Raw genomic sequence first — 27,728 nt, 5'->3', positions numbered from 1 at the left:
ATATGAGTAATTGGTGGTCTGTTCCACAATCAGCCCCCGGCCTAGTTTTCACAGCTGATATTGAGCTTCTCCAGCAGTTCCTTCCACAGATGTAGTCTAAAACAATAAGAAAATAAATTTCTGTTTGTTAAAACCACTCATTTGTGGTATTAACAGCATTAGAACAAAGACATAGTTCCTACAGCTATATAGAAAATGCCACCTATTTTGCCATATTTCCCCCATCCTTAAGAGATTAACAAACTTTTGATTTTTCTCACTAGTTTTTATATATATTGGTCTTATTAAAAATAATACTGAGCATCTTTTCATTTGTGTTTCTTGTATGAGAATCATTTGGAGTTCCTTTTAAATAGACATAATTCTTAAGGACTACAAGGTCCTGACTTCTGAAGCGTGTTGACTTAAAACGCAAAAGATTTTCAAAGCACTGGTCACAGACGCCAGTAAGGATTTCTTCAACTTGGCATTATAATGAATCTAATTTTCTATTGTCTCTTTTATGTATAACTAGTTATTCCCGTGTATGTGGCTACCAGCCATGGTGATCTTTGAAAGTAATTAATTTACTAAACTTTCAGAAAGACACTCCCCATTTTCCATTTTCTTGCTTGATATACCTTTTTTTACATGGGTAAGTTGGGTCAAATAGAGAAGGTCAAGTCAAGCATCCAAGTGATATTAAATGAATGCTAATAAGCAGATACTAAATTTAGTAGCTAACAAGCCTGTAAGATAATACTTGAAGAAGAGCATTTGAACCTGGCGCCCAAAACAGTGTATGCAAAGTTTTGAGTAATGATATTCATTATTCAGCAAGACACTTTGAGTGCTCAGTAACTGATAAAATCAACAAGTGGTTGTCTGTAAGCTCTTGACCCCTCTCCCATATAACCTTGATATGATAAGCCTGAAAAGAGGCTTTTCCTCTGGTTTGGTTGGTGACTGGTTGTTATAATTGTTGTTAGAGACTGTTGTTGTTAAATACTGGTACTCATAATACCCTAGGAAAAACAGAGTGAAACATTACCCAATGAGGGCCATCCTCACAATCGTTGCTGTCCATAAGCCCATTGCTGCTGTCAATGTGTCAATACATCCATCTCCTGGAGGGTCTTCCTCTCTGTTGCTAACCCTTAGTTTTCCAAGCATAATGGTCTTCTGCAGAAGCCAACCTTTCCTGATAGCACGTCCACAAAGTATATGAGATAAAGTCTCATCATCGTTACTTCTAAGGAGCACTCTGGCTATACTTTTTCCCAGACAGATTTGTTTGATCTTTTGGCAGTCTGTGTGATAATCAGTACTCAAGTGAGCCCCATGTGTACCTGAGTAGAACTGTGTTCCATGGTGCTTTTAGTGTCTGATTTTTCAATAGTGGATATCTCTCCAGGCTTTGCTTAAAGATGCTGTGGGCAAAATCTTGACTGATCAGGAAGCATCAAAAGAAGATAGAATGAATACATGGAGTCACTGTACCAAAAAGTATTGGCTGACACAGAACCATTTCAGAAAGAAGCATACGTTCGAGAACCTAGGGTCATTGTGAGTTTAAATCAATTGAATGGCAAAGAGGCATTCATTTGTTTAAGTTTGCTAGAAGCCCAAGAACATTTACGATAAACAGGATAAAAACTGAAAGGGTCATGACCACTTTTCAGTGATATATTTTCTTCTTGAGAAAGAAGAAATGAATTTCAGAATGCTGAGGAAAATACTGTAGTACAATGGAAAATGATGGATATCTAGAAACTTGCTTTCCAATGTGATGTGGGTGTAAACGTTAAACTCCAAGAGGGTTTCAGTTTCCTCCTGGATAAAATATAGAGATTATAAAACCTACATGATAAAACTGTTGTTATGTGTCATCAAATTGCCCTGCGGCCCATAGCAACCCTGTGTCCAGCAGCTCTGAACCCTGCCCTGAGCCAATCTCACTAATTCCAACACATCAACCCTCATTGCCCCCGTTACTGTTTAATGATGCACTGTGTGAAAACATCTTTTGAAATATTGCAAAGTACTGTAGTCTCTTTCATTATTACATTTGCTAGAAATGAGATGTTACAGAAAAGTTATAACTATGTTGTTCATGTGAGTGTTTTAGAAACTCACTTTCTACCAGCATTACACCCATCTGTGTCTAATTTTGTGCTTCATCATTATGCTGTGTTTTCTCTTGGAGTTTTTTTCTTTCCCTCATTCTGTTGCATTTATTATGGTTTTTTAGGCCCTTCTTTCTCTTTTGTTAGTTCAGCAGCTAAATTTTAACAATTGCCTTGACTATTTTAGTATGCATACTTAATTTTTCTCCTCCCAATAAACAAAGACTCTTGGACTTTGACCCCAGTTTCTCCTGTCCCACGTATATTGCTGTTCTGTATTTTCTTCACCTTGCTTTTATATCCTTAAATTAACCATTTTTATTACTAATTTTATGACCAGCACTTCTTTAGATTTACTCTCATATGTACCATGGATTTCCTGCCCCACCCCCTCATTTCTTCTTTTCATGTTTTATTTTAGGTAAAATTTCTCTGGGTTATTTTGTTTGTGGGGTTTGTTCCCCCTGAAATAATCTCTTTGGTCTTTTAGTTAGAAGTGCTTCTTTTTAAAAGTAAATGTTTTTATTTTAATTGTGATTTTAATGAGTCACAAATGACTCGACAGCACACAACAACAACAGCAACAACACAACAATGAAAGTTTACAGAAAAGTGGAATTTTCATTCATTCATTATTGCACAATTTCCTACCTCTCCCCCGCTTCCTTAGTCTACATTGAAATGCGCTCCTTATTCTGGACTGTTATCATAAAGGTAATGCCTAATCATATATTCCTTATAAACAGTTCTTTCCTTCATCTCTTCCAATGCAATGCTCATTATCTATCCACTCTTCCTAACCTTTGAAAATTTCATTAATCCTCAGCCTTGAATTACAGATCATACAGTCCTCAAATTGCTGTTATTTTTCTCCTTTTACTTTCAAATTACCATGCTCCTGCCTTCTGAGGCTGTAGCTGTCGAGAAGGCTGTTTGTGGCTGTTCCAGGGCTGTTTTTTTCTGGAGGTAATCTATAGTTTCTTCTGGTTGCTGTCAGTCTGCACCTACCTTGGGATGTGTCTTGGTATGGACCTCGTTTGTCTTTGTGCCAGACTTACTATGATTCCTAAATCTGAGAATTTTTATACTTCATCATTTCTGGAAGATGATAAATCATTTACATTTTAAATTTGGATTTCTTCTATTCTCTCAATTCTTTCCTTCAGTAAAAGTATGTTGGCCATCTTCATTGACAGGTCTTTTAAGTTTCATGTTTTCTCTCTTTACCCCATATCCATTCCAGGAAATTTCCTCAGATGTATTTTCTATTGTACAATGCTTCTTTCATTCCCTGGTTTCTGTCTAAATCCACTCTTTACGCTATCCATTGTATTTATGATTTAAAGGTGTATATTTTTCATTTGCAGTTCTGTATTGTTCCTTCTCATTAATGCCTCTTGTATAGACTTTAGTTATATTGTTAATATCTTCAGTCATTAGAAATATGTTATTGTATTTTTTCTGTTAGGGTCTTTGGTCTACTGCTTAGTGTGTTGGTGAATTTACCCAACAAGTTAGCCCCTGGTGAGCTTCATTGTTTCAGGTTATAAGCTCCTCATCAATGACATTTTCTCCCCTGGAATTGTGTGATTTCCTGTGCTGAGAGTCTTTACTTTGAAAAGTTTTGTTATGTTGTTGTTGTAGGATTGCTTTGTCAAGACACTAAAGATTTCCATAAAACCAAGACCATCTTGGCATTGGTGTCTCACTATAGATGTCACAAACTATACATGTACAGTAAATGTGAAACTTAATCATGAGGCAGCCAAAGTCCAAATTTCATCCCACCTTGACCCCAATGGAGACGAATCAGGTTCCTGTGACCTGAACAAAACGCTTTCACTGAGCATGTGGGTCTCTCCGGAGGATTGTTGCTTTGCATTGGAGGCCTCTCAGGTCTGGCTCTCTACATCTTGTAGAACAGCATTTTATTTTGTGCTTCATGTGGCAAACAAAACCCAGCCCTGCCAGGAAACCATCTTACCTTAACCCTCAGTGCACAGACCTCCTATTGGGTCACACTCTTACCAGGGCAGCTCTCCTTTCCTTCATCAGTTTAGAGATTCTCTTGCATTGGTGATCGGCTGACTATATTTATTATCCAACATTTCTAGGTATTTTGTCAAGAGAAAGTCGTCTCTGGGCATCTAGTTCTTCATCTTTTTGGAAATATGTGACTCACTGTAAGTTAAACAAAAAATAAACAGTATAAATACTGGACTGCCATTTCATTTCATATTATATTGACAGCTGTATCCAAGGACTAGTTTTATGTTCTGTACTATAAAGAAATATGTCTTTTAGGAAACTGTAATCAAAGGAATCCAGATAGTTTTCCTGTTCAGCCTGATTCACACACTTTCTGTATGAAGATCAGAGAATGGTCGTGCTCTAGGAAGTACTTCCAAATTTCTGTCTCCAAAATGAGCTCTCTGTGGATGTGCACGGACACCCAAGGGGCTTAGATCAGCCGGCATGTGACTGAATCTTGAATGCAAACAACTATGACCATAGAGAAATTCTGAATTTGCACATGTTGTGTTGACAATAAAAATAACTGTTGGCAAGAATAGGCCCCAAGTCACATGGCTCTGTGCTGCCAAAGTAGAACAACAAGCAAGATGACATTTGATAATCGACTTGAGCTTCTCCCGTCAAATTTTGAGAATTCAAGTGGGTGTGTAATATGGGCAATCCACAATGAGATTGGCAGCTGAGCAGGGAAAGGATTAAAAATATATTTGATAGTCTTACCTCTAACTTTTCACTCTAAAAATTGAAAATAATTTTTGACAGATCAAATCTCTTCCTTTTCCTACCTCAGACTCCTCATTTCATTTTGAAGCTGTTGAGGGAGAAACGATTGTCAACCAACCCTTGGTTCCTGAGGTTGGCTGTTGAATCTTGTGTTTTCAGTTTTTCCTTTACTGATATTTTAGCCTTTTTGTTGCTTCTAAGAAGGTCTGGAAAAGGAAAGGGGTAGATCTAGATATTCTGGCTTCTGTCTTTGAAAATTTGGGAATGAGATTAAAAAAAAAATATTTGCATTGTGTTTGTTCTTTTGAAAATGTTGGTGCCATTCCTAGTAACTGACTTTAGTGTCCTCATGAGCATTAAGCCTGTTGGTTTTAGGAAGTTAGAAGTCTCAAAATTCTATTTTTACTGAATGCTTAAAGAATTTATGTGAATATTTTACAAAAATATGTAATATCATTCAGTGAGTCTCATCTGGATATGGGAGGGGAAAATATGTCAATATTGCTATCCGAAGTAACCTTTACTACACATGTTGGAATTATTCTTCCTAAAAACTTCATCAGAAAATTGTAATGAGTACATCACTGACACAGAACATGAAAGGCTGCTGCTAAGAAAAGACGTACTGCTTTATAATGGGTGAGAAGCTGTCTGTGTGTTGCTAGGCAACCATCCCCTCCTCTCTTTCCTCTTCCTGAAAGGTTTCCCTGTTATAACCACTGTCGTCATCTTTAGAGTAAAATTTGTCTCCTGTGGGCTTCTTATTAGTTGAGTGATAGTGAAGGTGGTGGGTCTTGAAGAAAATATATTCCTCTATTTTTTTTCTAAAAAATAAGAACTTTAATAACATATACAAAACAGAAAGTAACATTCTAAAAATGTTCACCTTCTATTAATAGGAAGATCTTTTTCTATACATGTATTTGGCTTAAATTTAAGTGAGGATAACTAATGTTCACTTATACCAATAAATGCTGACAACTTGATCTAGCTAACAAAAATCATGTGAACATAATATACAAGGAAAGTATACTTTTATTAATGCACAAGAAATGCAGTAGATTTTTAATGTGAAAACATTCAGTATTCTTGTTCATGAATCTTTCCTTGGGTTTTAGGTGGTATTTTTTTTTTTTATAAAATAGCACCTAAACCGTATATTGGGATATACATTATGTTTTGTTTTCGCATGTAAATGTTACACAACCAAAAAAAGTACCATTACCACGAGTGAAAAATTAACACAGCCAAAAAAGCAAATGTACAAAATGGGGGGGGGGGAACCAAAAATAACTTGGAAAAGACAGATGGCCCTAAACATGGTTTCTTACATAAAATTCAGAAAAGAATGAGTCAAATCAATTTTAGATGGCTTAATAGGTTTATGAACCAAGTTACTGAACAAATACTTCAAAACAAATGTTACCATTTACAAGTTAGCCTTCAAATCCAAGCTTATTTAAATAACAGCTAGGTTTAATTTGAAGGGAAGGAGGGAAAGAGAAGATCTCAAATTGCTAGAATATCTGACAGGTTCAAAGGTTCTGAAAAATCCACATTATGTAAAACAAGTCTCTGACATTAGAAAGATTAACAGTTCCTCCGGGTGCTGTCTTTAAGTAGCATTTATCTAGAAAAGTCACTTTATTCAATAGAATAAGGGAATTCTGGTAGTAGTAGTAGTGGAAAAGAGTTAAATGAATAACTAATCTCAACAACTTCAAGTTTCTATCTATTGAAGTCAGTAATGACAATGATATTCTCCCTTATTTACCTAGCAAATAATTTATCTTTAGAAAAATATAAGGATTTAAAAAAATACGTGTAAAGCCCATGCAAAGGTGAAATCCAATAGTTTTTCTGATTATTGAGGCATCAAATGCCCAACGTTTCTTTTAGAGGTATCCTGGTACTGGGTTGTAGGTTTATCAGCAGTTCCTACTCCAACTCTACCAGTTATACTCCTAGGAGAAGCAAAAATACTCTTTACCGGGCTTTTTTGGTTTTAGAATAGGCTCTGTTGTTGAATGGTTGCCATTTAACTTTCTGGTCCTCATTTTCTTGCTCAAGTTCTTTTATTCTCTGTGCTTTTTTTCAAAGCTTTCTCCTTTTTAAACTCATGTTGTTGGTCAAGCATTTCTTTTCTTGATGTGGGCTTGTAGCCACTGTTCCCCTTTGCTTTCCTTCTTTCTTCTACAGGCTTGGATTCAAGAGTGGAGTCTCTTCAGCATTGCCATAGCAGCAAAGGTGGTCACAGGGAGGCCCTTTTCGTCATCTCTCTCCTCCATCTCTACTTTGTAACACTGTCCATCTCCTTCCATACTGCTACATACCTGGAGCCTACTTTCCATGAATGAATGGGTTGTATGAACATGTAAGGCATTTTGGAAGATTAGGTGGAAAGCAGGTCTTTGGTTAGTTCTATGACTTCTTGTAAACCTTTCCTCAATTTTAGTAAATCTTCATTTTATCCATTTCCAGATGATGCAACTTCCACTTGGTGTTGTTGAGCTTTGTGACTTGCCAATGGTTTTGCTAGATCCTCTGACTTCTTGCGAGGGGTTGGGGCAGGTGGCGGGAAGGGGTCAGGGAGAAGGAATCCAATGGGAGTGGAAGCCACCGGGGATAATCTTAGCAGGATTGATGACAAGGTAGTTGGGTTTGATGCATGAAGAACCCCTTTGGCCATAAGGGGGAAGAGGAATTAACCCTCAACTGGAATGGAGAAGTAGACCCAGGTGGATGAGGTCTCGCTATAGTTCTGAAGCATTACAAGAGGTCACACCCTCACATGATCCCTTTGTGCCTCTAATTCTTATTTGAAGTTGACAGTGGAATGTTGTTGGTAGCCCTCAAGCTGCAAGTGATGGGTGAATGGATGTTCATTTCAGGAATAGCATCAACTGTCACAGAACCTGTAACAATAGTTTCTATTTTCTTTAAAAACTGCTTTTGAAGAGGCAGTTAAAAATAAAAACCTAAGACTGCATTAGTCAGCAAACATTAGTATGTTGGACTCACTTGATAAAACATCTATTTCTTAATCATAGAATTTCTCTTCTGGCCAGTGGATTGGAAGAGGTCCATATTTTTTTCCATTCCCAAGAAAGGTGATCCAACAGAATGTGGAAACTATTGAACAATATCATTAATAGTATATGCAAGCAAAATACTGCTGAAGATCATTCAAAAAAATGTTTAGAATAGTACATAGATCTAGAACTTCCAGAAATTCAAACAGGATTTAGAAGAGGCCATTGCACCAGCAATATCATTACTGCTATCGGTTGGATCCTGACTAAAAGTAAGGAATATCAGAAGAATGTCTATTTGTGCTTTTTTGACTATACAAAGGCATTAGTGTGGATCATAACAAGTTATGGCTGACACTGAAAACAATGGGTATCCCCGAGCATTTAATTGTGTTCATGTGGAGCCTATACCTACACCAGGAGGCTGTTGTGAGAACAGAGCAGGGGAACAATGCATGGTTTAAAATTGAGAAGAGAATGTGTCAGGGTTCTATTCTCTCTTCATACTTATTCAGTCTGTATACTGAGCAAATTATCCAAGAAGCTGGTCCCTGTGAAGAGGAATGTGGCATCAGGATTGGAGGGAGACTTATCAATAACCTGTGTTATGCAGATGACACAACCTTGCTTGCTGAAAGTGAGGAGGACTTGAAGCAATTGTTGGAGAAGATCAAAGAATTCAGCTTTTGGAATAGATTTGAAGCTCAGTATCAAGGAAACAAAGATTCTTACCACTGGACCTATAGGCAACATCATAATGGGTGGAGAGGAGATTGAAACTGTCAGTAACTTCATTTTACTTGGATCCACATTAAATACTCTTGATGATACCAGCAGGCAGGAAATAAGGAGATGCTTTGCACTGGGAAAATCTGCAGTTAGGCAACTCTCCAAGTTATTGAAGAGTGATGATGTCAGGACTGAGGTGCATCTGATTCAGGCCATAGGCTTTCCAGTTTCTTGCTGTACATCTGAGAGCTGGACAATGAATAAAGCTGACAGAAAAATAATTGATGCCTTTGAGCTTTGGTGTTGAAGAATAGCACTGAACATCTCTTGGACTGCCAAGCGAACAAACAGGTATGTCTTGAAGAGTGTGCAGCCCGAGTGTTCATTGGTGGCAAGAATGATGAGACTTCACCTCACATACTTTGGGCATGTTGCTAGGAGGGGCTATTCTTTGGAGAAGGATATGATGCAGGAAAGGGTGGAGAGTCAGTGAAGAAGACGACACTCGACCAGGTGGATTGATGAAGTGGCTGCTTCAGCTCTTTTATGTCAGGAAGTGTGAGGATGGCTCAGGACAGAAAAGGGTTCAGCTCTTTTTTTCATAGGGTTGGTATGAGTTGTAGTCGACCTGATAATACCTAACAACAACAACAACAACAAACCTTTTTTTAGAGTTTGGTCATCCCAGAACCACATTTTTATATTTTTATTGATTTACTGACAAAGTTCGTATATATTGTTTTACACATTTTTTAAATCTTTCCCCCCCACCCCTCTTACACACTGTCTTTCCTATTAATTCTTTGGAAATTGGGTTTCAATTGAATTTTGCACAGTAGTGAAATTTTAAAACAATGCATAGTACATGCCATATGATAAAGTTGAGATGAGAATAAAATCCCGATTTTCAATTATAGTTTGAATTTTTGTATGAATGGAAATGAATTGTAAAGCTAATATTTGCAAATAAATTATTTTGTATTGTCCAGATAACCTATTAAAAAGTGAGTAGAAATGTGACATTAGTCAGTCACAGCCCATTCTCTTTTTCTTGTTTTACTTTTCTGATTTCTCTTTGGCATCACATCTCCTAAGTCATTAATACTCATTGTAAAACTTGACACTTTCTGGATTTAACTATTTGTAGATAAACTTTGATTATCCAAATGAAATGGCAGCATTTAATTATTACTAAACAGATGGATTTAAAATAAGTTGAGGGGGGTGGAGAATGAGGAGATTTATTCTCTTTTAAAAAGAACTGTGGTGGCAAAAGCTCTCAGATAGTAGCCACAATATACTATCTGCTGCCACTGTCTGCTTCTGTGTAAGTTGCATCTTTGGAAACTTGTTGGAACAATTGTTTTGTGTACCATCGAATTGGAACTGACTTACAGCCAACCTTGCAACTGGTTTTCAGAGGCAGTGAATTGAGCGGGAAAAGACTGTCCATCTTTCTCTCAATAAGTAGGTGATGGATTCAAACTGTATCCCTTTAGGCTGGCAGCACAAGTTCTTACCACTAAGCCACTCTATCTTATAAGGTCACTATGAGTTAAAAATCAATTTATAGGCATTGTCAGATGGTGGAATCTATTTTGATTGATAATTATCCTGTATATCATTCATAAAGTTACTCCTAAATTTTCTACTTATTTATAAAGGTGAATATGCCATTGGCAGACAAATAAAAAAAAACAAATAAAACCCCCTTTATGTTTGATAGACAGTTCCTTCAGGAATTTAAAATACCATGTACATTTAAAATATCTTAAAGGCAGAAATCCATAAACTTGTCATAGAAATGAATTAATTATTTTTCTTTAGTCTTATGTTAATTGAAGTAGCTGCAGACTGATATTAAAAATCAGCACATTGTCAATTGTTTCTTTTTAAATATACTGTTTGTAGAGGAAAATTACAAAAAGAAGAGAAACCCACAAAAGATATTTGGTGAAGGCAGGTGGTCTGGATGAATAATTTTCTTTTCATTAACATATTTCCCTTATTAACTGTGTAATTAATTGTACATAGCCAAGGAAAGCTATGGAAATTGCATTTTGAGATGTATCAAAGCTGACTTATGCTTCAGACTTCCATGCAATTTACTATTAATGAAGCCAGAGATGGAAGCCTCAAATCTATAATTATTACTTACTATTTGAATGACAAGCAAAGAATTTTATCAGCAGAGTTTTAAATGAAAGGGGATTAGCAGCTAATGTTGAAATTGTTAATCTTTCTTATTAAAATCATTTTGAAGAAAATGTGTTCATGGAAGGAGAGGTTTGAGGAAAGCATGTGCCATTAAAATCACCATTTTCTGATACTCCATGTGAATTTGTCCAAGTTTGACAGCAGGGTGCAAACATTTTTGAAAGTGAATGAATATTTTATAGGATCCGGGGCTGGTCATGTGTGAGCCGCTGCGGAGCTGGTTGCTGCTCACGCATTCCAGGAATGGATTATGCAGTGTTCCCAAATATCCCAGCAAGGGTGCGAGACTGTGAGCTAGCCAGGGACAAGAGCCGAGCCTGGAAGAATGGAATTGTGCAAGAATATTCTTTACAATATTAAAATCTGTTTAATATCCTTCCAAAATCTTACCTTACTTGCTCTTTATATTACTTTTCCTCATTTGACTTAAGGTTGTTGTTGTTGTGTGCCTTCTAGTCAGAACTGTCTGATAGCTGGCACTCCAGTGGGTTTTCAGAGGCTGTAAATCACACGAAAGACTTTCAATCCTTCTCCTACGGAGCAGCTTGTAGGTTCAAACCATGTGTCTTTGGGATTGCAGTCCAGCTTCTTTGCCCTAGGCCACCAAAGAGTAAATGTCATTAAAGCAAATTATGAAATGAATCACTAATATCCATTTGTCCCAATATATTTTATTGTTGTGACTCTTTATGCTCTGTGTGTGTACTACACAGGTCTAAAGTAAAGGTGACAGTTCTCTGCACAGTCCTGGAACACAAGTGATTATACTGGAGCTTAACTTTATTAACTACCCGAGATCATAGAACTCCAGTGCATCCTCTAAACAGAATTCAGTAGGTGTTTGGACCCTTCATTCATTTGATCAACCAGTAGACTCACTGGGATGGCTGTGCCAGGCTTGGAGATTAGGTGATGGGTAAAAGCAGTCAGGGTTTGTTTCTTCTTTTTGGAGGAAGAATGGAGAAGATGTCTAAAGAAGCATCTTTGTAATTTGTGTCTTTCTGATTTTCCTCACCACATTGTTGGAGTTGTGGGGCATTGTCTCCTTGTAGTCAAGCATAGCTGTGAATGGGAGAAATCTTATGTTCTTGAAGTTCTGTAAGACTGAGATGGAAGGTGGAGTCCTCTGAGGGCTGGTGGTTAGTGCACCTGTGTTCTGGACTGTGCTTGGTGTCACCCTGGAGGCTTCCTTGACTGGTCAGGATACCCTGGCCCTGTGAACTATAGAAAGTTCCAAGTCCTCTCCTCAGAGATTGAGTATGTAACACTGAGTGGCTGTTAGGGTTCATTTTTTTTTTTAAATTAAGTGAAAAAAGTTCTTGTTTTCTCCAAACTTGGTATCTTTGTTTCACTCTAGATATGTTTACATCGTCTGGGTCTACCAGTCTACTCCAATGTGTAAATCATTCACAGGAGTCTTTATGGCATCTGGGAAGCATTTCAGGAAAGCAGTACTAATGCACTAACTGGGGCCCAGGTGGTCTTGACGAGTTAATGCCATATTTCTGAGCTACCAGAGGCTGATTTGCCCAGGACGGTGATCATGAGTTACCATCAGTTTATAACACAGCTGTGGACTGGTGTTTATAGATGGTGTATATCTTTATATGCATTTCAAGAGTTGCATTACAAGTGAATAAGTTTGTCAGAGGATTCCAGGATGATTCAGTTGTTGGATTGGTTTTGCATTTGAATTGTCTGCTTAAACTTTGGGCTGTTACTATTCTGTGGTAGCATTTGGGGCACATTTACCTCCTGTAAGGTTACCCACAGTGGGTAATATGTAAGTAGATGGTGCTATCAAGTATTTGGACATTTGTCCACATAAAGTCAGCACGAAGGTTATTGAAAAAACTTGGGAGTTGTTGATGGAATCATTCATATTTTTATCCAGATTTTTGACGTTAGATGAATCAAGACTGTACTCTTGTTTCTTACATGAAATTTTTAGTCTTTCCTTGCTGTCCTGGTGTGACATATCAAGCTGAACAGCTACAGAATGTCTTGCAAAACAACAGTATTAGAGACCTTTTAAGAAGGAAGAAGAGATAGGATAATGAAATGCAATGAAACATATCTAACTAGATTGGAATTTCTCATTTACTCTAGTAGAAAATCCAGGTAATTCCACCCATTTCTCTCTACCTCCCTCTTCCACTGCTGTTACCCAAATCTTGTAGCTGCTACTGCATCTACTCTTACTTCTAATGACTTCATATACAGCAGAACTCAGATCTTAGCTACAAAACATTGCCCTGACCTGTGCCGTCTTCCTAATCAGTGGGAGGCTTGAGTCTTTTGCAACCACTGTGTATTTGGAGTACCGCCTAACTTTTGGGCCGCATATTCTAGCAGTATGTCAGATTACACACTGTTTTAGTCCATAGTTTTCATTGCTGCATTTTCAGAAGTAGATTTCCAAGCCTTTCATCTTAGTCTATTATAGTTTGAAAACTACTGAAATCCACCACCGTGGGCTTTTACTAGTATTTGAAATGCTGGTAATACCTGTTTCTGCATCATGGCAACATATAGAGAATCACCCTATGGCAAAATGACGAATCAGTGGTGAACCCAAGTCTTAGCCATCACTGTAATCTCTTGCACAGCTGCCTCACCTTGCCTCCTGGTAGGATCAGTTACCACATACTTTACAAGTACCCTCTTTCAAAAGCCTCATCACCACCATGCCCCTCGCTTGCTTAAAATTCTCTGGCAACTCTCCACTAATAGTAAACTCCAGACTCCTTAGAACTGTAACAGGGACCTGACCTCTCCCACATTTCAGCCTCATCCTCTCACTTATCTTTCTCTCCTTTCTGTTTCTGGAATTTGTCAGATCCATTCCCACCCAGAGTTCTTGCCTTCTCCTTGTAACACCTCCTGTAGTCCTTTGCAACACAAGCTCCTTCCCATCTTTCAGGAGTGAACTCAAGAACTAGGTCTCCAGAAAGGTCATCCCACATACATTCCTCCACCTGAGTCAAGTTACCTCCCTGTCACTTGCACCCAGGAGCCATCACAGAACTGCTTTATACCTTCTTGCCCCTTGCCACAATTTGAAGTCATTGTCAGATTCTGGTTATTTGTATGTAGTTTGTCCTCCAATTAAAGAAACCAGCCCATGAAAACAGAGGCTTAGCCATTTAAAATTCTGGAATCTAGAATATTCCCAGGCCCATAAAAACAAGCAAACAAACAAAACATAGAACAAAGAAACCAGCTTCTGTGGAGTTGATTCATAACAATAGCAACATCCCTTCACACCAGCCAGGAACACCCCCCCCCATCCCCCATTCATACTTTGTGCCTCATAAAAGTAGTTGAATGGCTGAATAAAATGATTAGAAATTGAAACTTTCTGTTCCAAATGAACAGAAATTGGGTTGAAATAATCATGCAACTCTTCACTCTCCCACAAATAAAAGAAGGATTCTGCTTTCACTCATGTCAAGCAAACTTCTTTTATGATAAGTTTAAGTGTTTATAATTATGCACTTATGGAAAATATGATATAATTCCTAATTATTTTCTATTGATTATAAATATACATCTTTGTATTTTACCTATGTTCATATAATCTTAATTTTAATGCTATTAAATAAGATAATAAGATTCATAAATTGTTCATTTAAAATTCTTTGAGGTTCTTGGAAAATGACAGCCTGAAAATGCAAAGTGGTGTCATTGTCATTATTCTTATTGAATAGCTTCTTTCTTAGTCTTTTTTGCATAAGACCTTTGTAACCCTATCCTACGCATATGCCTGAATAGTATTTCAGGCAAAAGGACACCTAGCATCAAACAAATTATAGAATGTATAAAAGAACAGCCCTTTCCCCCACTATTTAGTGAGAGTAGGTGGTGAGAACAAAATTACTTTTTTTTTTAAGTTCACTAATTAGAGCTTTGGTGGCCTAGTAAGTAGCAAGAAGCTGCACTGTAATGCTGGAGGCACACGGTTCACATCTCACCAGCTGTTTCACGGGATGATGAGTAATCTCCTCTCGCATGATTAACTGCCTCTGAAAACCCACCAGAGGGTCAGCTATGGGAAGGTTCCGACTTGACAGTTCAGAACCACAACACTTAGAACATTTCAGAAATGGAGTACATTCATTATCAACAATTTTAGGAAGTTGTGATTCTCTATTAATCTTCCTATATAAAGGTTAGTGAAAACTCCAAACTTATTTGCTGACCCCTGTGTCAGTAGTTCTTAGAGGATCTTTCCAAGCATCTCTGACGTCACGATGATGTCATGCTTGGGAGGATGGAGGGACAGCGCAGGAGAGGAAGACTCTTGATGAGATGGATTGATTCAGTCACTGGGGTAATAGGGCTAGGTGTGTCAGAGGCCAGTAAGATTGGTAAGGGATAGAATAGCATTTAGGGCTATTGTGCATAGGGTCGCTATGAGTCACAGGTGACTCAATGACACAAAGGAACAACAGCAGCAACAATAGGAGTTTCTGGGTAGTCAATGCATTTGTTTCCAGATGAAACATGAGCAGTCTGAATCCAACTGAGGGAACTTGGAAGGAAGGCCTGGCAATCCAGGAAAAAATCAGCCACTGCAAACCCAGTGGAGAGCTGCTCTCCTGAGATACACATGGGGCCACCACATATCAACAGTTACCTGTGTAAATGATGCGATCCTGGTGGAGTTTCCTGGGGTCAGTAAAGAACCAGCAGAGCCAAGCAAATTGAAGCTGTTAACAATCTGAATCTCTTCACCATCTATCATGATGCTGCCAATGGGCCCAGTGGTGAGAATCTTTGTTTTCTTGATGCTGAGCTTCAATCCATATTGGAGGCTGCAGTCCTTGACCTTCTGCAGCAAATGCTTCAGGTCCTCCTCAGTTTCACAAGCAGGGTTGTGTCATCTGCATAACGCAGATTGTTGATAAGTCTACCTCCAATCCTGATGCCACATTTTTCCTAGCCTCCCAGATAATCTGTTCTGCATATAGATTGAAAAGATATGGAGATAGGACACATCCTTGTTGCACTCCCTTCCCAATTTTGAACCATGTAGGATTTCCTTGCTCTGTTCTGACGACTGCCTCCTGGTCCAAGTATAGGTTTTACATAAGCACAATGAAGTGTTCTGGGATTGCCATTCTTCCCAGAATCAGCCACAGTTTATTGTGATCTACACAATATTGACAGCTTCGGTTTGCTTGGCTGTACAATCAACACTCTTGGTACCAGCAGCCAGGAAATTAAAAGACTAATTTCACTGGGAAAGTGTGATGTCAGAGACCTCTCCAAAGTCCTGAGGAGCAACTATGTCAGTCTGGAGACTAAGGTGTGCCTGATACAGGCCATGGTCTTTGCAATTACTTGCTATGCATCAGAGCTGGACAATGACTAAGGTTGATAGGAGAATTGTTGCCTTTGAGCTGTGGTGATGGAGAAGAGTATTGAATATACCATGGACTGCTAGGAGAACAAACAAGTTCTTTCTGGAGAGGATGAAGCCAGGCTTCTCTTTGGTGGCAAGAATTCTGAAGCTTCATCTGACATACTTTGGACATGTTGCAAGGTGGGATCAGTCCTTGGAGAAGGACATCATGCTTGGGAGGATGAAGGGACAGCGTAGGAGAGGAAGACTCTTGATGAGATGGATTGATTCAGTCACTGGGGTAATAGGCATAAGTGTGTTGGAGACCAGTAAGATTGGCGAGGGATAGAGCAGGGTTTAGGGCTGCTGTACATAGGGTGACTCAATGGCATGTAACAACACAGTCAAATGCCTTTGCATAGTCAATGAAACACAGATAGACATTCTTCTAGTACTTTCTGCTTTCAGCCAAGATCCATCTGACATTAGCTATACTATCCCTAGTACCACGGTCTCTTCTAAAACCAGACTGCACTCCAGGGAGTTCTCTGTTGATGTTCTGTTCCAGCTGTTTTTGGATAATTTTCAGCAAAATCTTGTTTTCATGTGATATCAATGATAATGTTTGATAATTTTCTCGCTCTGTCAAGTCACCTTTCTTTGGAATGGGAACAGATATAGATCTCTTCCAGTCAGAGTCATTGTTTAATGAACTTTCTTTTATCAATGCAAAGGTTTTTTGCACTTCTGAATTTTGCTCTAGAATTAGAATGCCAAAAACAAAAAAATGGAAGCTTTAATAAATAGGATTCTAATTAGTTCAATTCTGTCTAATTGAGATTTAACTTAATTAAATGGCCTTGTAAATTAACATGTTGCAAAGAGTTACTCTTTTTCAAAAGCACCTAAGCTACAGAGACTACTTCTCAAATTCTGTATTAGAAGTAAATTTTCTTCCTTTAAAGACTTAACAGTATAGGGAGGGGGGGAAGATATTAATTTATGTATGTTTATTTTTTATATCCTTAGTTTTTGCATATATTTACCTTTTTTAACTATGAAATGGATTTTAAATAAAATGAAAATTTGGAGGCGTGCATGGCCTCAAAACAAGGGCCTAATGCCCTTTATATTCCCCTATCATACTTGGATTTTTTGTCATTCACTTATAGATTTTCTACCATGTCTGCTTGCAACTTGGAAACTTTTTCTTGAAGTCTTTTTATTTCACATATATGAACTTTCCCCTACTCTAAAGATGTAAATCAAGCTCTGGTGACATAGTGGAGAAAGAATTATGCTGCCAACACAATGGTAGGTGGGTCTAATCCATCAGTGTGACTCCTTAGGAGAAAGATCGGCAACCTTTTATAGCCTCGGGAAAAACAGTACCTATCACTTCACAAGGTGATGGAAGTACATTTCCAAACTGCGTGAATAGAACATGGAATGCCATGTTAGAAGTCATTACATGACATCATGTAAAATCCCTGAATGCTTGGAAAGCTAGAAGCTCTTCAGAATCATAAATGTTCTAATAAACCAAATTGCAAGAAGGAAGAAAGATGATTTCATAATGCTGAAAGTGTTTCACTCTGTAATTGGATCACCTGAATAAATACCTGAAACCTAAAAAAAAAAAAAAAAAGAAGTCATCACTTTACTTATCTTCAGAATTGCCTTGATCAACAAAGTTTTCAAAGGAAAAAAAAAATGTAAAAAAAAGAAAAACAAACCAGTGACAGTGTTAATTCACACTTAATGGAGAAGCTGGTTCTGGTGCCCACTTCTAACAGTTTTGCTGGCCAGTTTCATACTCCCCCAGCTTACTGAGCTAAGAGGTTCTTACTGCTTAATGCAACACCATCCAAAACCCAGTGCTGTCAGTCAGTTTTGACTTATAGAGAGACCCAATAGCACAGAACACAACTGCTGCACAGGGTCCCCAAGGCTGTGAATCTTTTGCGGAGCAGATTGTGTCATCTTTCTCCCCTGAATCAAGTGATGAGCTTGTCCTTCCAGTTAGCGGCTGAGCACTTTAACCATGGTGGCACCAGCCCTCCTTGCTTGACTGCAAGCGTATGCAGAAACATTTTCTCCTCACAAGCAGATTTCCATGGACTAGTTTTTACACTGTAATAGAAAGAATACACAGAGCACCAGAATGATCTTTTCAATCTTTCTTCCTAACTCCTTGGGACTCATTCTTGTTTTAGACTTTGTCCACATAACCCAGAGGTTGCATTCCAAAACCTTGTGTTTACTTTTCCCAAGTAAACTCCACGCTGACGATGCAGAAATGTACTCGATACCTAGCCTGGTCTGGGATGTGTGGTTTTAGTTCCCATCCCTGTTTGTTAGCATGTGGAGAGCCAGAGCAAAGGACATTTTTAACTATCCAGTAAAACTAGCAATCCCACTACAAGGCAAAAGAGTGCAGAAGCTGGGAATGTAATAAAGAACCATGACTGCTCCGGGGGCCGTTTACCTCATGAACACCAGAGTTTTAATTTGCTATTATTTTTTATTAGAGGCATATGGTAGTTTGAATACAATTGTATGGTTTGTGAATCCTGTTTCAAGCAAATCCTCCCTAAGCTGAAAAATCACAAACCGTCCTCTGCGTCATTTAACCATATCTGTCCTCCTCTGATTTTGTAGGCACTACTTTGAATTTCTAATTTCAAATGTTTTAACATGCCTGCTGTATATTATTAATAAGTGGTATCTTAAGTATGGCAGATGCCTCATTCTATAGCCTGTCAAAAGGCTTTTTCCAATCTAGCTGCTTGCTATTGCTTAAAACTCTGCATCTTTATACGCTAAAACAAGGTATTTAACCCCATCAAACATCTCCTTTCTTTTTTCTTTATATTTTTGTTTGAAATACAAATTCGCATTTGGAATTTAACTATTGAGCATAGCTATTTCCCTTCATTGTAATGATGAAGTCAGGTTGTGTGGGGTGTTGGGTTTTTTAAAGAGAAAAAAGTTTTAACCTCCCCCAAAATGGCCACAAAAACAATTTATTCCTTGCTTTAAAGATCCTTAATTCTATCTGAATTTAAAATACAAAACCTGGTGGGAATCTTACAAAGAAGAAAAAATGTAAATGGTTTGTATTCTTCACCTTAACAAAAGAATTGATTGCAACCTTAGTAAATTAAAGGGCATTGTGCTGTAATCGAAATCAATGTAAAGGACAGGATAGAAAATACTGCTTCCCTAATAATAATTGTACCAGTCCTCTGAAAAATTTTTAGACATATCTCCTCCACAGTGTGCAGAGGTTTATTTCTGTCACTGGTGTTGTAGGCATAAAATGCCATTGACACAAATTCTATTTATTTCAGTGGGGGAAGAATTAGAAGCCTCCAAAGATCGATGAAGACTTTTTTTTTTAACAGTGAAATTAGTAGTTTCAGTGTGTCTTGATTGACATGATCCATTTTTGCTTATTTTTTAATATTCCATCATTCTTAAAATTTCAGTATTACCTTCTGGTGGTTTATTTTACTACTTACATTAATAATAATAATGATAATAATAAAAACTAAACCTTCTTGAAACACTTGTTCATTTTGTTTTGGTTTGGTTTTCAGTTGTGGTTATAAATAGAAGAACCCTGGTGGCCTAATGGGACCACCCAAAGTTAGGTGGTTCGAATTCACCAGCAGCTCCTTGGGAGAAATATGGGTAGTCTCTTCCTGTGTGATTACAGCCTCTAAAAAGGCCGTGGAGAAGTCAGCTATGAGTTGGTTCCACCTTGATGAGAATTGGTGAACATGTGTGCAGCACATCATTTACAGTATCAACATTCTCCAGACTATCATTTAATACCTTTAGTTATGTTCCTCATGTTGCTCAACCATTATGAGTTTCTGTTTTAAAATTTTCTCATCACTCTTAACAATAGTGTCATGTCTCCTAAGCAACAGATCAACCATTCTTTCTCCTATCTGCTGCTGGCAACCACCAATAAACTCTGTTCCTTATACACTTGCCTATCCTAAATATGTTATAGAAAGGCATCAAACAGCATTTGCCCTTTTGAATCTTACTTATTTTACTCCGCCTAATGTTGTCAAGGTTTGTCTATATGATAGCATGTATCAGAATTTTATTTATTTTTTTTAATTTGGAATTTTTTTTTTCTGTCTATAGCTAAGAAACATTCTGTCCTGTCTATACCATGGTTTTGTTTACCCATTCATGTCTCAGTGGACAGTTAGGTTCCCTCTACCTGATGGCCATGTTGAGTGACACTGTGGTGGATTTTTATGTGCCTGCTTTCCTGTAAATGCAACGAGTTGAAAGGTGGCAAAATGACATAGTTTCTATGGTATTTATTGGGGCCAGGACTATGCATATCCACAACAGACTTTTTAAAATTTTATTTTATGCTGGTTTACTTACAAAGTTCATTGTTCATATACATTGTTTTTCACATCAGATCTTTCTCCTTTCCTTTATCAATCCCTTCCTTCATCCATCAAATAGTGCGACCCTAACCAACCCCCCCCTTTCATCTGTTCCCTCCTACCCCCTTGGATTGTCATACATGTTCTAAAATAATGGTTTTGTTTTTTCTCTCTCTCTTTTTATTATTATTAATTTCAATGAACAGCTACAGAGATTTTGGAATTCCATTCATTCATTGTAAAATAATGGTCTTTTACAGTATTTGTCTTTATGAGACAGAATTAGTTCACTTAGCATAATGCTTTCCAGTCCCTCTCAAGTTAGGTAGTAATTTAACAAATCATTGCTCCTGGGGGCTGCATAGTGTTCTGTTGTGAGATTGTACTATAATTTCTCAATCCACTCCATGGTGGTTGGACATTTCTTTCAGGATATTTCTGACCAGCAATTATTTGAGACCTGTTAAGACAAGGATGAACAAGTATTTGTCTAATACACAGAATCCCAACAGCTGATGATTGGATTGAAACAATCCTTTTAAAAGTTACCACACTTATTATCACAGAATTGAGAGAAGGCACAACAAACACAGATTGCTGGCATCGAAGGTGGACTAAGGAAGGCCAGTAACACCCATGTCACCCTCCATTTGCTCTCCTTGTTAACAATCACAATTAAATGTCCCAAGTGTACTACAGATTTTGGCTTGTTGAATGTGGGGAGGCCTATATAGTTTTAATGCATGGAATAATTTCCTTAGTGACCCAGAAACTAGTCCTTGATATTGCCTGGAGGAAAACTGCTCGCAAAACATGCTAAGGATATGATTGAAGAATACAGTCTTTGAATCCCAAAGTGAAAGTATCACCGTAATAACACTTCTCCCACACTGGAAATCACCTTTGTTAATTAGCGAGTTAGCTTCACAATGTTTCATAAACATGCTTTGCTCAGTAATATCTTTGGTCAGGATTGTTAAAAAAATACTCCCCTCTTAGAAGAGTCTTATAACAAAAGTTTACAGAATGCTCCTGGGCCTCCGCAAGAAAAAAGACTGATAACGCAATTACAAAATGGGAAAAAGACATGGAAAAAATTTTCACAGAGGAAGATATTTGAATGGTAAACAGACACGTAAAGAAATGCACCAAATCACTGGCGATAAGAGAGATAAAAATCAAAACCACATTGAGGTACCATCTCACTCCAGTAACAGTGGCAAAGTTTAACAGGGCAGCAAATAATAGATGTTGAAGAGGATGTAACAAGAAAGGAACTCTTACACATTGTTGGTGAGATTGTAAAATGGTACAGCCATTCTGGAAGGCAGTTTGATGCTTCTTCAAAAAGCTGAACATAAAGTTCCCCAGCGGTCCCGTGGATCTGTCTCTTGCTTCAACAATGTTTGGACGGAACAGACCCGACAACTTCCCCCGCTTCAAACCTCCAACTACCCTCCAACTTCACCTCCCAGCGTAACCTTGGGATCATCTCAACCATCTCCTATTTTTGGGACCAGCTAACACCTTTTTTTTTTTGTTAGCCCCAAAACCTCGACCAACTATGAGCTTTCAGATCCGTCAAAATTATTCCGCCGAAACAGAAGCTGGTGTCAACAGCCTGGTCAACCTGCACCTGCGGGCCTCTTACACCTACCTCTCTCTGGGTGTTTATTTTGACCGCAGTGATGTGGCCTTGGAAGGCGTGGGGCACTTCTTCCACGAGTTGGCGAGTGAGAAGTGCGAGGGTGCCCAGCGGCTCTTGAAGCTGCAAAACCACCGCGCCAGGCGAGTCCTCTTCCAAGATATCCAGAAGCCATCCCAGGATGAGTGGGGTAAAACCCTGGACGCTATGCAAGCAGCGCGGGCCTTGGAGAAGAACCTAAACCAGGCCCTTCTGGATCTGCACGCCGTGGGTTCCGCCCACACTGACCCCCATCTCTGTGACTTTCTGGAGAACCACTTCCTGGACGAGGAAGTGAAACTGCTGAAGAAGGTGGGTGACCATCTGACCAACATTAGAAGACTGGGCGCCCCCCAGGCTGGGCTGGGCGAGTATCTCTTTGAGCTCTCACCCTCAAACACGACTAGGGACCTGCAGGGGGAAACCTCTGCTTCCCCCTGCCATCAGCAGCAAGCTTCTCTATCCCACCCTCATGTAGAATCTTATCCACCCAGAAGCCCTTCACCCAAGCCTTGGACCAAATGAAACAATAAAGCTTTTTACAACCTCTAAAAAAAAAAAAAAAAAAAAAAAATAATGAAGGAATTTTTCTTTTACTTTTCAAAGAGAAGAGCAAACTGGGGGTGGCAGTGGGGAGAAAAGTGCAACAATGAATGAATGAAATCCAAAAATCTCTGTAAATATTCATTGAAATTAATAAAAAAAAAGCTGAACATATTCATTCCTTATGACCCTGCTATTTTGCTACTTGGAATATACCCTGAGGGTATGAGGACTGAGACACAAACAGAGATTTGTACACCAATGTTCCTAGCAGCATTATTCACCATCACAAGAACATTGAAACAGCCCAAAGGTCCAACCACAAATGAATGGATTGAGTAATTCTGGTACATTCACACAATAGAATACTATGCAGCATGCAGGAGCAATAAGTTTGTAAATTATTACCTAACTTGGAAGGGACTGGAGAGCATTAGGCTGAGTGAATAACTCAGTCCCACAAGGATAAATATTGTATAAGATTGTTATTGTAGAATGAGTGTAAGGATCCAGGAGGGGTGGGAGAGGCTGGAAGCAGAAGGATGTGAATGTACAAGGGGAAGTGGGGATTAATCATTGGGTTGTACAATTTGATGGGTGGCAGGGTGAGAGAAATTCAAAGAATTTATTAGAATTTGTATTAGAATTTTGTAAATAAAGTAGTGAAAAAAATACTTCTCTTTTGGAAAAAAATAACAGGAATGAAGGTATGTTCTGGATATCACAGTAAAGTAGCATGATCATTTGAGCATAAAGATATGTCCACATGCTAGTTTTATACACACAATGAGAAAATTATGAGTTTATTAAAAAGCCTAGTAGTCTTCTTAAATAGGATAAAACATTGAAACTATGAACAGTATACTTAATGATGTTGCTAAAGTTATTTATCTCTTTAATAGTATTAGCAGTGATCTTACTACACTTATTTATAGCAATATTAAATCCATAGTAATGATGCTGCTATAATCATTCCTTTAGTTCTGCATCCAGGCTGCAGTCACTTGCTGGTATTTGTTGAAACTTAATGTGTAAGGCTCATTAGGTAAGGCTAAGTGTCCCCCAGAACTAAATAGACTTGCAGAATATTAAAGTGGAAGAGAATGTAAGAGATTGCCTAATTCTGTTTTCTAATGCTGAACACCCATGCTGTAATCCATGCGGAGTTGGTCTGCCAGCCCAAAGGCTGTTCATGTCTGGTTGTTCAAAATCTTATCAGCAGCTCAGACAGAAAAAAGGTGGAGAATCTCCTCTTCTCAGTTGACGTCCTCAGAAGCCACTTCAAAGGTCAGCCCTGAGTCAGTTCTGACTAAGTGGTTATGTGAAAGGTGAGACGACCTCTTAAGGAGCCCTGGTTAAGCATTCAGCTGCTCACCGAGAAGGTCAGTGGTTGGAACTCACCAACCTCCAAAGGAGAAGAACCAGGTCATCCACATCTCTGGTGCCTGGAACCTCCTCTAAGTAAGCACTGCCCTGTCCTGCAGGGCTATCACAAGACAGAGTGGAGGACAGTGGAGGTTAGACTACCAATAAGAGTCCTTTCCTTCCAGTGTGAGCTACTGTTTACAAAGTGTATTAAGTTGGTTGGCCCTCAGAGCCACCTTGAGAAGTCAGGACTTGATTCCCGTTTTCTATAGGAGTAAATGAAGGCTCAGTGCAATGAGATGGTTCGACCAAAGGCACATAGCTGAAGAGCAGCTGAGCTATGGGACTAAACCCTTTCTGTTTATTACTTTTTAAAGAAGATTTTAAAAATCAAGTCCTCTGCCTTCCACGTTTCATTAGAGTTGCCTTCCTGTTCAACAAAAACTCCTTTAGGCTTTCATAAAAGTTTTGTATTGATAGATTAAATTGATCTCCTGAGAGATAAAGTGTTCTTTTGATTATTAGCAAAGCTTTATTATGTATCCAGAGAATCTTGACTTCTCCATATTGCTAGAAAACATTCTCTGTACCTCAAGGTGTTGATAATTTGACAAGAAAACTGATCAGAGAAGATTTATGCAGAACATTTCCTCAGTCTCTGGGTGACAACAGATAGTTAAGTGATCTTATCAAAGTATGAAAGTTCAGGTCCCTCTAAAGGTTGTTGTTGTTGTTATGTGCCGTCAAGTCGCTTGCGACTCATAGCGACCCTATGTACAACAGCCCTAAACCCTGCTCTGTCCTGTGCCAATTGCACTACCTCTGACACACCCATCCCGATTATCCCAGTCACTGAATCGGTCCACGTCATAGAGGGTCTTCCCCTCTTGCACCATCCATCCACCCTCCCAAGCATGATGACCCTCTCCAAGGACCTGTCCCTCCTTACATCATGTCCAAAGTATGTCAGGCAAAGCTCCAGAATCCTTGCCTCCAAGGAGCAGCCTGGTTTAACCCTCTCCAGGATGAATCTGTTTTCTTGGCAGTCCATGGTTCATTCAATACTCTCCTCCAGCACCACAGCTCAAAGGCATCAATTCATCTTCTATCCTTCCTAGTCATTGTCCAACTCTCTGATCATAATAAGTTATTGCAAAGACCATAACCTATATCAGATGCACCTTAGTCTCCAGAGTGACACCATTGCTCTTCAGTATTTTGGAGAGGTCCTTAACAGCAGACTTTCCCATCACAATACATTTTTTTATTTCCTGGCTACTGGTGCCAAGAGTGTTGACTGTGGAGCCAACCAGACTAAAATTGTTAACAATAGCAATCTCTTCACCATCCATCCTGATGCTGCCAATTGGTCCTGTGGTGAGAATCTTTGTCTTCTTGACATTGAGCCTCAATCCATACTGAAGGCTGCAGTCCTTGACCTTCTGCAGCAAGTGTTTCAGGTCCTCCTCAGTTTCAGCCAGCAGGGTTGTGTCATCTGCATAACGCAGATTGTTAATAGATCTTCCACCAATCCTGACTCCACACTTCTCATAGAGCCCAGCCTCTCGGATAATCTGTTTTGCATACAGGTTGAAAAGGTATGGAGATAGGACACATCCCTGGCGTGCGCCTTTTCCAATTTTGAACCATGCAGTGTTTCCTTGCTCTGTTCTGAGGACTGTCTCTTGGTCCAAGTATGGGTTTCGCATTAGAATGATCAAGTGTTCTGGGATTCCCATTCTTCTCCGCGTCAGCCACAGTTTGTTATGATCCACACAATCAAACGCCTTTGCATAATCAATAAAACACAGATAGACATTCTTCTGGTATTCCCTACTTTTAGCTACAATATCCCTAGTACCACAACCCCTTCTAAACCCAGCCTGGCCTTCTGGCAGTTCTGTGCTGTTGTGCTGTTCTCGTCGATTTTGCATAATCTTCAGCAGAATCTTGCTTGCATGTGAAATCAATGACACTGTTCTGTAGTTTCCACACTCAGTTGGGTCACCCTTCTTTGGAATGGGAACACATACAGATCTCTTCCAGTCAGTTGGCCAAGTGCTTGTTCTCTAGATTTCTTGGCACAACGTGGTGAGCACATCCAGGGAAGCATCCATTAGCTGAAATACTCTAAAGGTACCACAGGGAAAAAAAGAGAGAAAAGCCTGGTAACTTAATTCCAAAAAGCCAGTCACTGAAAACTGTGGAACCATATGACTCTGACACATGGGGTTACCATGAGTTGGTGTTGACTTGGCAACTAATTTTTTACATTTGTCTCATCTTATTAATTAAAGTAACCACACTTTCTTTATACTAAATTCCTAATTCTCTGTAAAATGTTTGCCTTAAGTGTATAAGCCTCGCCTCTGATCTGATACTCCGAAATGGTTCTTTCCAAAAGCTGTAGGGAGCTCTTCTGGCTTAGTGGTTGGTAAAGGCCTGTGCCATCCCAAGAGCAGGCAGTTTGAATCTACCCACTGCTCTGTGGGAGAAGGATATGCACTCTTTCTTTTTTTGTGTGATGTGCTGCCCCGAAAACCTCCTAAAGGGTCAGCTACGAGTCAGTTCCAACCTGACACTTCATAACAACAACATCTGGAAGCACCAAGTGCATATGATCCAGAAATTACTTCAGATGTCCCTGCCCCAAATGGGGTTGTCTTATGGACCAGAAAAGGAGATGTAGAGATGAGATTCTGCTTGTTGTTGTGAGGTGCCATCGAGTAGAGTCTGACTCATAGCGATCCCATGAACAAAAGATCTGAACCCTGTTCTGTCCTGCGCCATCCTCACACTTCCTGACACACAACAGCCCGTTGTAGCACCCACTGTGTCAATCCACCTGGTTGAGGGGTTTGTCTTTCCGTTGCCAACCCTCCAATCTTTCCAGCATCATGTCTTTCTCCAGGGAATAGCCCCTCCTAGCAACATGTCCAAAGTATGTGTGGCGAAGCCTCATCATTCTTGCCTCCAAAGAGCACTCTGGCTGCACCATTTCCAAAGCATCTGTTCATTCTCTAGGCCATCCATGGGATGTTCAGTGCTCTTCTCCAGCAGCACAGCTCAAAGGCGTTAATTATTCTTCTGTCATCCTTATTCATAATCTAGGTCTTGGATGCATAGCTAGTAATTGAAAAGACTATGGCCTGAATCAGACACACATTAGTCCTCAAACTGACATCACTACTCTTAAATAATTTGGAAAGGCCCCTAACTGCAGATTTTCCCAGTGCAATGTGTCTCCTTACTTCCTGCCTGCTGGTACCAAGGGTGTGTAATGTGGATCCAAGCAAGATGAAGCTATTGACAGTTTCAATCTTCTTTCTATTCATTATGACCCTGCCTATTGGTTCATAAACAAATAAAAAATAAAGGAAAGATTAACTTCAATTGAGTGAACTCTAAAGATGACTGTCTCTAACTAACGAAAACCTTCAATTGAATGAATTAGATTTTGTGAAAACTGATGATGTACATTTTTTTAACCACGTTTCTTGTGTAATCCTCCATGGTTTCCTTTCCCCC

General features: G+C 39.0%; 1 protein-coding gene and 1 pseudogene across 1 annotated transcript in view; one reads left to right on the top strand and one right to left on the bottom strand.

The window, feature by feature from the left end:
- The window catches only part of LOC102856993 (receptor-type tyrosine-protein phosphatase N2-like), a 1,387,447-nt gene that overhangs the window by 1,238,299 nt on the left and 121,420 nt on the right, over positions 1-27,728 (top strand). The gene's annotated exons all lie outside the window — the stretch shown is intronic.
- LOC102876188 lies at positions 6,727-7,551 on the bottom strand (annotated as a pseudogene).

The sequence above is a fragment of the Elephantulus edwardii genome, unplaced genomic scaffold, assembly GCF_000299155.1.
Source record: "Elephantulus edwardii isolate Elephantulus edwardi_28Jun2011 unplaced genomic scaffold, EleEdw1.0 scaffold00060, whole genome shotgun sequence".
In the NCBI taxonomy this organism is placed as follows: Eukaryota; Metazoa; Chordata; class Mammalia; order Macroscelidea; family Macroscelididae; genus Elephantulus; species Elephantulus edwardii.
This window is presented reverse-complemented; position numbering and strand designations above follow the sequence as displayed.